Here is a 7,111-nt window from a genome sequence, read left to right on the forward strand (position 1 = left end):
TCTTTACATTTATAAAGTGCTTTTCTCACTACTCAAAGCACTCTCCTTGCAGGGAGGATCCGGGAAACGAACCCACAATCTCCTTACTGCAAAGCAGTAGTGCTACGACTGTGCCACCTGCGTGGTAACAGTTTTTAGGGTTAGGGTTGGGTAGGGTTTGCCCATCTTTAAACAGATTAGGGTTATATTCTCAGCTAAGTTTCTAAAGGGGGTTGATTTTTTTAACATTAGGGCTACCAACTTGTGGATTTTTAAGGTTAGGGTTGGTTCTGATGTGTCGTTCCTGTAAATCTAAATTTTTTTAATCTGAGGGCTCCCATCCCCTAAATTTTTAAGATTAGGGTTGGGTTGGGTTTGTCTGTCAGTCAAGTTGCACCGTAATTCTGAATAAAAAGGAGTATCTACAATGGTAATGGGGATTAATTCTTTAACATTAGGGCTGATGTTATCTAAGTTCTTAAGTGTGGTTTTAATTCCATCACAGTATATAAACACATATATTACAGTTAAAGTGTATAATCCACTACATCTTGGAATGAATCTGTCCATTTTCCAGACAGAGCGGCTTAGCCTGTTCTTGCAGCATTGTGCGACAGCAGCTAATGAAATACCTAAAACGTACAAAAGAAAAACAAAAAAACAGAAAGCGTTCAGGATTACCCAGAACAACAAAGCGACGGCAGCTGATGTAAAGACCACTGAACGACTGAACAAAGTGGAGGATCCAAATACAGGTGTGATGCATTATGGTATCAATGACTCTCTGCTAGGTTTACAGTATGACTAGAAGGCATTAATTAATAATTAATGACTAAAACTTCAAAGTAATAAACTATTACTGTTTCAGAATTCCACTTTATTAAATAGAGTTAAATATAAATATGTTTAAATTTCATTTTATAAAGCTCTCTTCTACATTCCCAGTGCTCACATTGAATTCAGTTTAATTCAATTAATTTTGTATAGCACTCCTGACTGAGAATCGCAGTTCACCAACAGTCAAGTGCTGGAGTTTAGAACATTTAAATAAACACACAAATTACATTAAACACATGGTAAAAAAAAAATAAGAATTGCACTGATTAACATAAAGCGTCACAATGTAAAGTCTTGATGAGATCAAAGTAGATGACAGAACAAGAGAGCAGAGGGGAGGAAAATGAAGAACCCCAGTTAACAGTATTCCTAAGGAAAATAAGTGTCTGGAGTTCCATAGTTGATTATAGCAGACAAGTCACAGTTCTGATGTCCTAAGCCAACTGCCTGGTCTCCCACTCTTAGGCTGGTTCAGTTGTCATCCCAGGTTATGCTGAATGATAACTATAAAGTGTGAGTGGCCTACAATAGCCTAGCAGCCTTTCAAGCGGCTCATCCCATCTTCCAGCTATTCATACATTGTCCACTGCAGTCTTTGCAGTGAGGCCCATGTGTCCTATTCCCTAGCCATACTTGCCAACTCATACTGTGAGATCCAATGGCATTTCCAGGTCTATCTGGGAGATACAATCCTCCCAGTGATCCCTGGGGTCTCCTCCCAGCTGGTCGTGCCCATAAAACCTTCACAGGGAGACATCCAGGGGGAAACACGTCAATTGGCTCCTCTCGACATGGAGTGTCAGCGGGTTTATTATGAGCCCGTCCCGAATGTCTGTGCTTCTCACCCTGTCTCAAAGTCTTCCAACTAACTCTGCTTCAGTACGCAGTAGTCAGCACAAATGATACACTCCAAAAGATTTTTCAGAAAATAGTGTCTCCCTTTAGAATGAATACATTCTATGAGATCCCATACCATAAAACAGAACCAGAAATCTGATGTATTGGTTGCAAATGAGATTTGTCAGTAAAAAAATAAAATTAGATTTTTTTTTAACCAAAATGTTGTAAGATTATCGTGCAAAAATAGGTACACCACAATGAAGGCCTTATGAATAACACTAATTAACAGGAATTCAACAACAGAGGAGTTTGGTCAATCATTACAAATAAGGGAAGCACCCCCCCAGAAGGAAGAGAAATGTTACCAGACGTGAGTAAGAAAGTAATTTCTTAACACAAAAAAGGTCAAGGCCACAAGAAAACTAGTAAGAAGTGTTGTTAATGAGTCAGAACACCGTAGCAAATGTGATTCAGAAATTCAAAAAAGTTAGACTTGTCACAAGCTCTCCGAGACCCCAAGCTAACACCTTGATATAAGCATTTTGTGATGAGGTGAGATGATGAAAATTACCATGCAAGTTCATCACAGTTAGCTAAAGCAGTAGGAACCCAAACTGGGGTGACTCTATCCCGTGACACAATATGATGTACACTGCAGAGGAGTGGCATGCAAGGGTGTCGTCCACAAAGGAAGCCACTGCTGAAGCCCTCAAACAAAAAACAAACATCATTTAGCATTTGCCTGGGCTAATGTTTACAAAGGTGAAGAGTACTGGGACTCTATAATTTGGAGCGATGACACAAAGGTAAATATTTCTGGAACTGATGGCATCCAAATGTCATGCAGTACAATGAAAAATGCAAGGTACCTACACTAAACTATGATGGTGGCAGTGTTCTTCTGTGCAGGCGTCAGGGAGTCACAAAAAATTGATGGAATCAGGAATTCACAAATGCACTGCAAAACACAGAAGGAGAAGATGATACCACCTCTCCATGCCCTGGGATGGCAGGAACTCTTTCAACATGATAATGACCAATTTCTGGGGAAGAACAGAGTGAAAGGGATTCAGTGGTCAAGAATGTCACCCAACCTCAACACAACAGAACACCTGTGGGGAGTTCTGAAAAGACAGCTTGGACATCATTGCCAATCCAGCATCCAGGCTTTGAATGAGCTCATTCACCAAGAATGGAGAAAGACAGACCCTGCAGCATGTCACCAACTGGTTCACTCCATGATGAGACGAGTTGGTGCTCTTCTTAAAAATCATGGAGGCCATACAAAACGTTAAGATTTGCTGGAATTTGTTGCAGGATGTGTTCAGTTTTGCAACACTTCATTTGAATAAAATGTATTATTTTGTTATCCTAATGATGTAGGTGACCAAGTTTTAATGTGGTTAATCAAACAAATGTTTACTAAAACTCAGTTTTGTCAAAATTCTGCTAATTGTTCACTGAGAAATTAATAAAAATCGTAATTTTCCAAGAGGGTATACCCATTCATGCTGAGTACTGTACATACAGATATGTCATTTAGAGGTTATGTCTGGTGATTTCACTGAAAAAAAAAATATTCAGTGATTCAGTAGACAGAACTTAACATGTCATCCTTCTCCATATCTCTCTATTATAATAAAACCATCCTGCGGTGAGACAAGACATTTTGGAAGATTTTTTCAAGTCCCGCGAGTCGAGACTTTGGCCATTAAATGGCTTTCAAGTCCCACCCTCCTCTCAACCATAAAAAAACCACGCACACGGTCCTCTCACCTCTCATTCGTGTGAATGCTTTTGACAGACACAGTTCCTGCTCTCTCACTTTAAGTTCCCAATTAAAGAAGACGTATTATGTCCAAATCTTATTTAAGAATTTCATCATGAAGGGTTATCAACAGTAAAAATGAGTACATGGGCAATCCTAGCACAGAGAAACAATGAAGTCAACCGAATTAACGGCAAAAATGACGATCAGCAACAAGGCAAATTGGTTAAATGCGTACCAATAGACTCTGCTGAAACAGTAGGTGGTGATGGTGTGGAAGATGAAAACACCAGCTTACAATGTCCTGAAGAATATCTACAACCGTTAACACTGTCCGGTCTTCCACCGCCTGAATTACTGTAGAAAGAAGGATGTATCCAAGAAAGGTAATGTAGTACATCTTCAGGGGGTAACATTAGACAACAAAGGAGATCTGGATATGCCATTCGTATTAAAGCATTAACAGTTTCCCGTTAGAATAAATTTTGCAAAGACAATTAACAAATCACAGAGCCAAACATTCGAAAAAGGTGTCTTATTTAATAGAGAGAAAGAAAAGAAATTCAATCAAGAGCAGTCACATGTGGCGTTGTCACGATGAAAGTCCAAACACAGAATCATAATGTGATATTGATGAAAATTTAATTAAAAAAATTTTTTACTAAAGTTTTACAGTAAAAGTATAAGTTTAAAAAGTTTGTGTGTTAATTTCAAAGCCAAACAACGAAATCATATTACGCAACAAATAACTCTAACGCAACATGAAACATAATTTACATTCAAATTATTATGTTTTTCATATTTTTAATATGGTTAATAATTTGCTGTAAAGTAAAATATTTAGTATATTGTACATCCACATCCCCATAAGCAACCAGCAGAACCGCAAAGAGGCTAGTGCGTAGCGCAAGCACAGGGGGTGGCGAGCGACGTGAGCCGGGGACAAAGCCCCCTAGTCTTATATATAAACTTCTATGCATGGAAGTGTGGTGTCTGTCTGTCCAGCCTGGAAGTGCGAGGCTGCAGCATGAAGCTGAAAGAGCCGGCAAGACAGCTCCAAGTTAAAGAGTTGGAAGCAGAAAGACGTATGAGGCTACAGCGTGAAGCTGAAAGAAACCGACTCCATCGTCAAAATGAAACAGCCGAGGAAAGACAAATGAAAGAGCAACTCGCTTAGCCACTACTGATAGACAAGGGGGGGGCGAGCCCGTCCGCAAAATGAAACCACCGACTCTGCATTTACATTTTTTTTCTGACGATTTCAATAGTTTCTAGGAGCCCGGGCTTTTTACAGCACGGCCTTACACAGCTAGTATTACATATGAATCTGAGTAGAAATCCCACTGCAATGGGTCAATACCTTGTTTTGAGAGTACATTGATTTCTACAATTCCTGTAATGTCACATCTCTTGCATTGCTGCAGCGTGAACTTAAGTTTAAAGTTAACTGCAAACACCTATACCCCACATCTAATCTCATGCCTCTTTTGGCTTTTCCTTAAAGTTAAGGGTCCAGTAGAAAAGACCACCTTATGGCAATTCTGAACGAAAACTTCTAACAGAATGAGAAGTGCAATAAAAGTATATGTGCGGAAGCAGAGACCTCTTACAAATACTAATGTTAGGTCTGTTCAGATGTTTCCCAACCTTATCTATGTAATACTTGTATATGCATACAAACTCGGACTACTGCATTTGTAAATACATTTATGTACAAATCTACAGCATGGACTTGTACAGTTATTATTTAGATAACTGATAAAATTAATACCTACAAGCAAACAGTGAAGTTCACTTTTAAATGTGGTTATACTAGCGGGTAACCGCTTCACAATGATGCACATTAACAGCATGCCGTTGTCAATTCCTAAGCCCAGAGGGACTTTATAATTGCAGGCTTCACAGAATAACTCAAAAGCTACATGGGGCATGCTGTACAAGCCAAACGAATTCTAAAGATGGTTTTGGACCATAATGATGTGAAAGCAGCACTGTGTATTTAACTTTGCCTGTCTGTCTGTCCATTCTCTAACTGCTTATCAAGGTCATAATCCTAGGAAGGCCAGTGCCTAACTCTGACTTCTTGTGCAATGAAAATTATTTTTTACTCATAGAAATACAACAACTAGTAGAGCGGCACACCAAATGTCTTGCTTTCCAGGAAAGTTATGTTAAAATGTCATATAAACTGTATTTTTTTAATAAACGGCTCCAGAATTATTAGTAAATGTGTCTTTATTTTTTGATGAAAATCGCATAGGGTAAGTGTGTCCATGTTTATTTGCAATCCTCAAGCTTTTATCTCAAAAATAACCAATCAGAATGTAACAGTTAAAACTCTAAACTTGGTAGTGCGATTTGGTGAAATGTAAATCATGAAAAAATGAAAGCCCTCGCTTGCACCAAACTCCTAGACATAGACGTGCTGTCTGCTGGACGAGATTTTCAATGAAAGGCTTCAAGAGTCTACAAAATAATTATGTGCATTTGCTTCCTACTTAAGGGAATTAAGAATTTAATCTTTAAAGAAGCTGCCCAAAAAATAGAAACAGGGCAGAAACAGAAAGTTGCAGGTCCAACTTCCAACACTTTGCAGCTCACAACTGGTTGAGATTTTTGCCTAAGCTGCCTTGACATGAGGCTGCATACATAAAACGAGAGACAAGATTGGGTTCAAACACAAGATTTGCCAGTCGTCTCCAAGTCGTGACACAATTGCTTTGTATCTGATCAGAATGGATTAAATGGTGCCCATTATAAAAATGGCTGTTTTCAGTTTAAATCCTGAATAAACAGTGGATAACAAATAAAAGCCAAGAATCCCCATCCTTGAGCAATCGTTTCTGTCCAGTACTCTTGGGCACGGCTAATCATTAGAAAATATCAATAGAACGCAGGGCAGAGTCATGTTCTGTGAAATGTGGCCCATGAGATGCTTTTTGAGTTGGGAAGGCCATCTTAACAAAGGCAGACCCCAAAGTGAGGTGTGCAGTTCAGGGGGCCTGCAAAGACCTCCTAGAATGGGCATGCTGGAGGTGCACATTGGATATACAGTTCATCACATGTGAATAAACAGCCTCCATGACATAACATACAGAACACTTAAACAGGATGAAAAAACCCGAGCATTTCTGCAGCCAAGAACAAAGAATGTGTTAAAAGACAGGCAATCAAAAACTTTACATAAAATAACAGGTCTGTTCTTTATTGCAGTAAACAGATTTTTGGCTGTAAAAAGGCATCATGAAAATAATGTATTCATGCAGAATAAACCACTGTAATATTTTACTTAAAAAAAGAGTAATATTGTAAGCTGTACATACAAAACAGGTTTACTAATACTACTCTTTTGACTTTTTATTCTTGGATGTTTGATTGTGACATCGCTTTCTTTCCTATTTAATGAGTCTTTACAGAGCCATTTTGCCTGTCTACAGTGTTTCTCCAGAGAAGATGCTGATAGAGAGCAAGAAGAAGGTGCAGTGGGTTGCAAGGCTGTCAAGAGGCAGGGCCTATTAAAGCCCATTGCGGCACTTCTTGTGTGATTTTGGGCTATACAAAAATAAATTGCATTGAATTGTATTGTATTACCAGGGATGTGTGATTAGTTGACTGGTGTGAGGTCTGAGAATCACATTACTGTCCATCCTCAGCCTCCACCATACTGTGCATCACCACCTCCACATT

Source organism: Erpetoichthys calabaricus, chromosome 12 (genome assembly GCF_900747795.2).
Source record: "Erpetoichthys calabaricus chromosome 12, fErpCal1.3, whole genome shotgun sequence".
In the NCBI taxonomy this organism is placed as follows: Eukaryota; Metazoa; Chordata; class Cladistia; order Polypteriformes; family Polypteridae; genus Erpetoichthys; species Erpetoichthys calabaricus.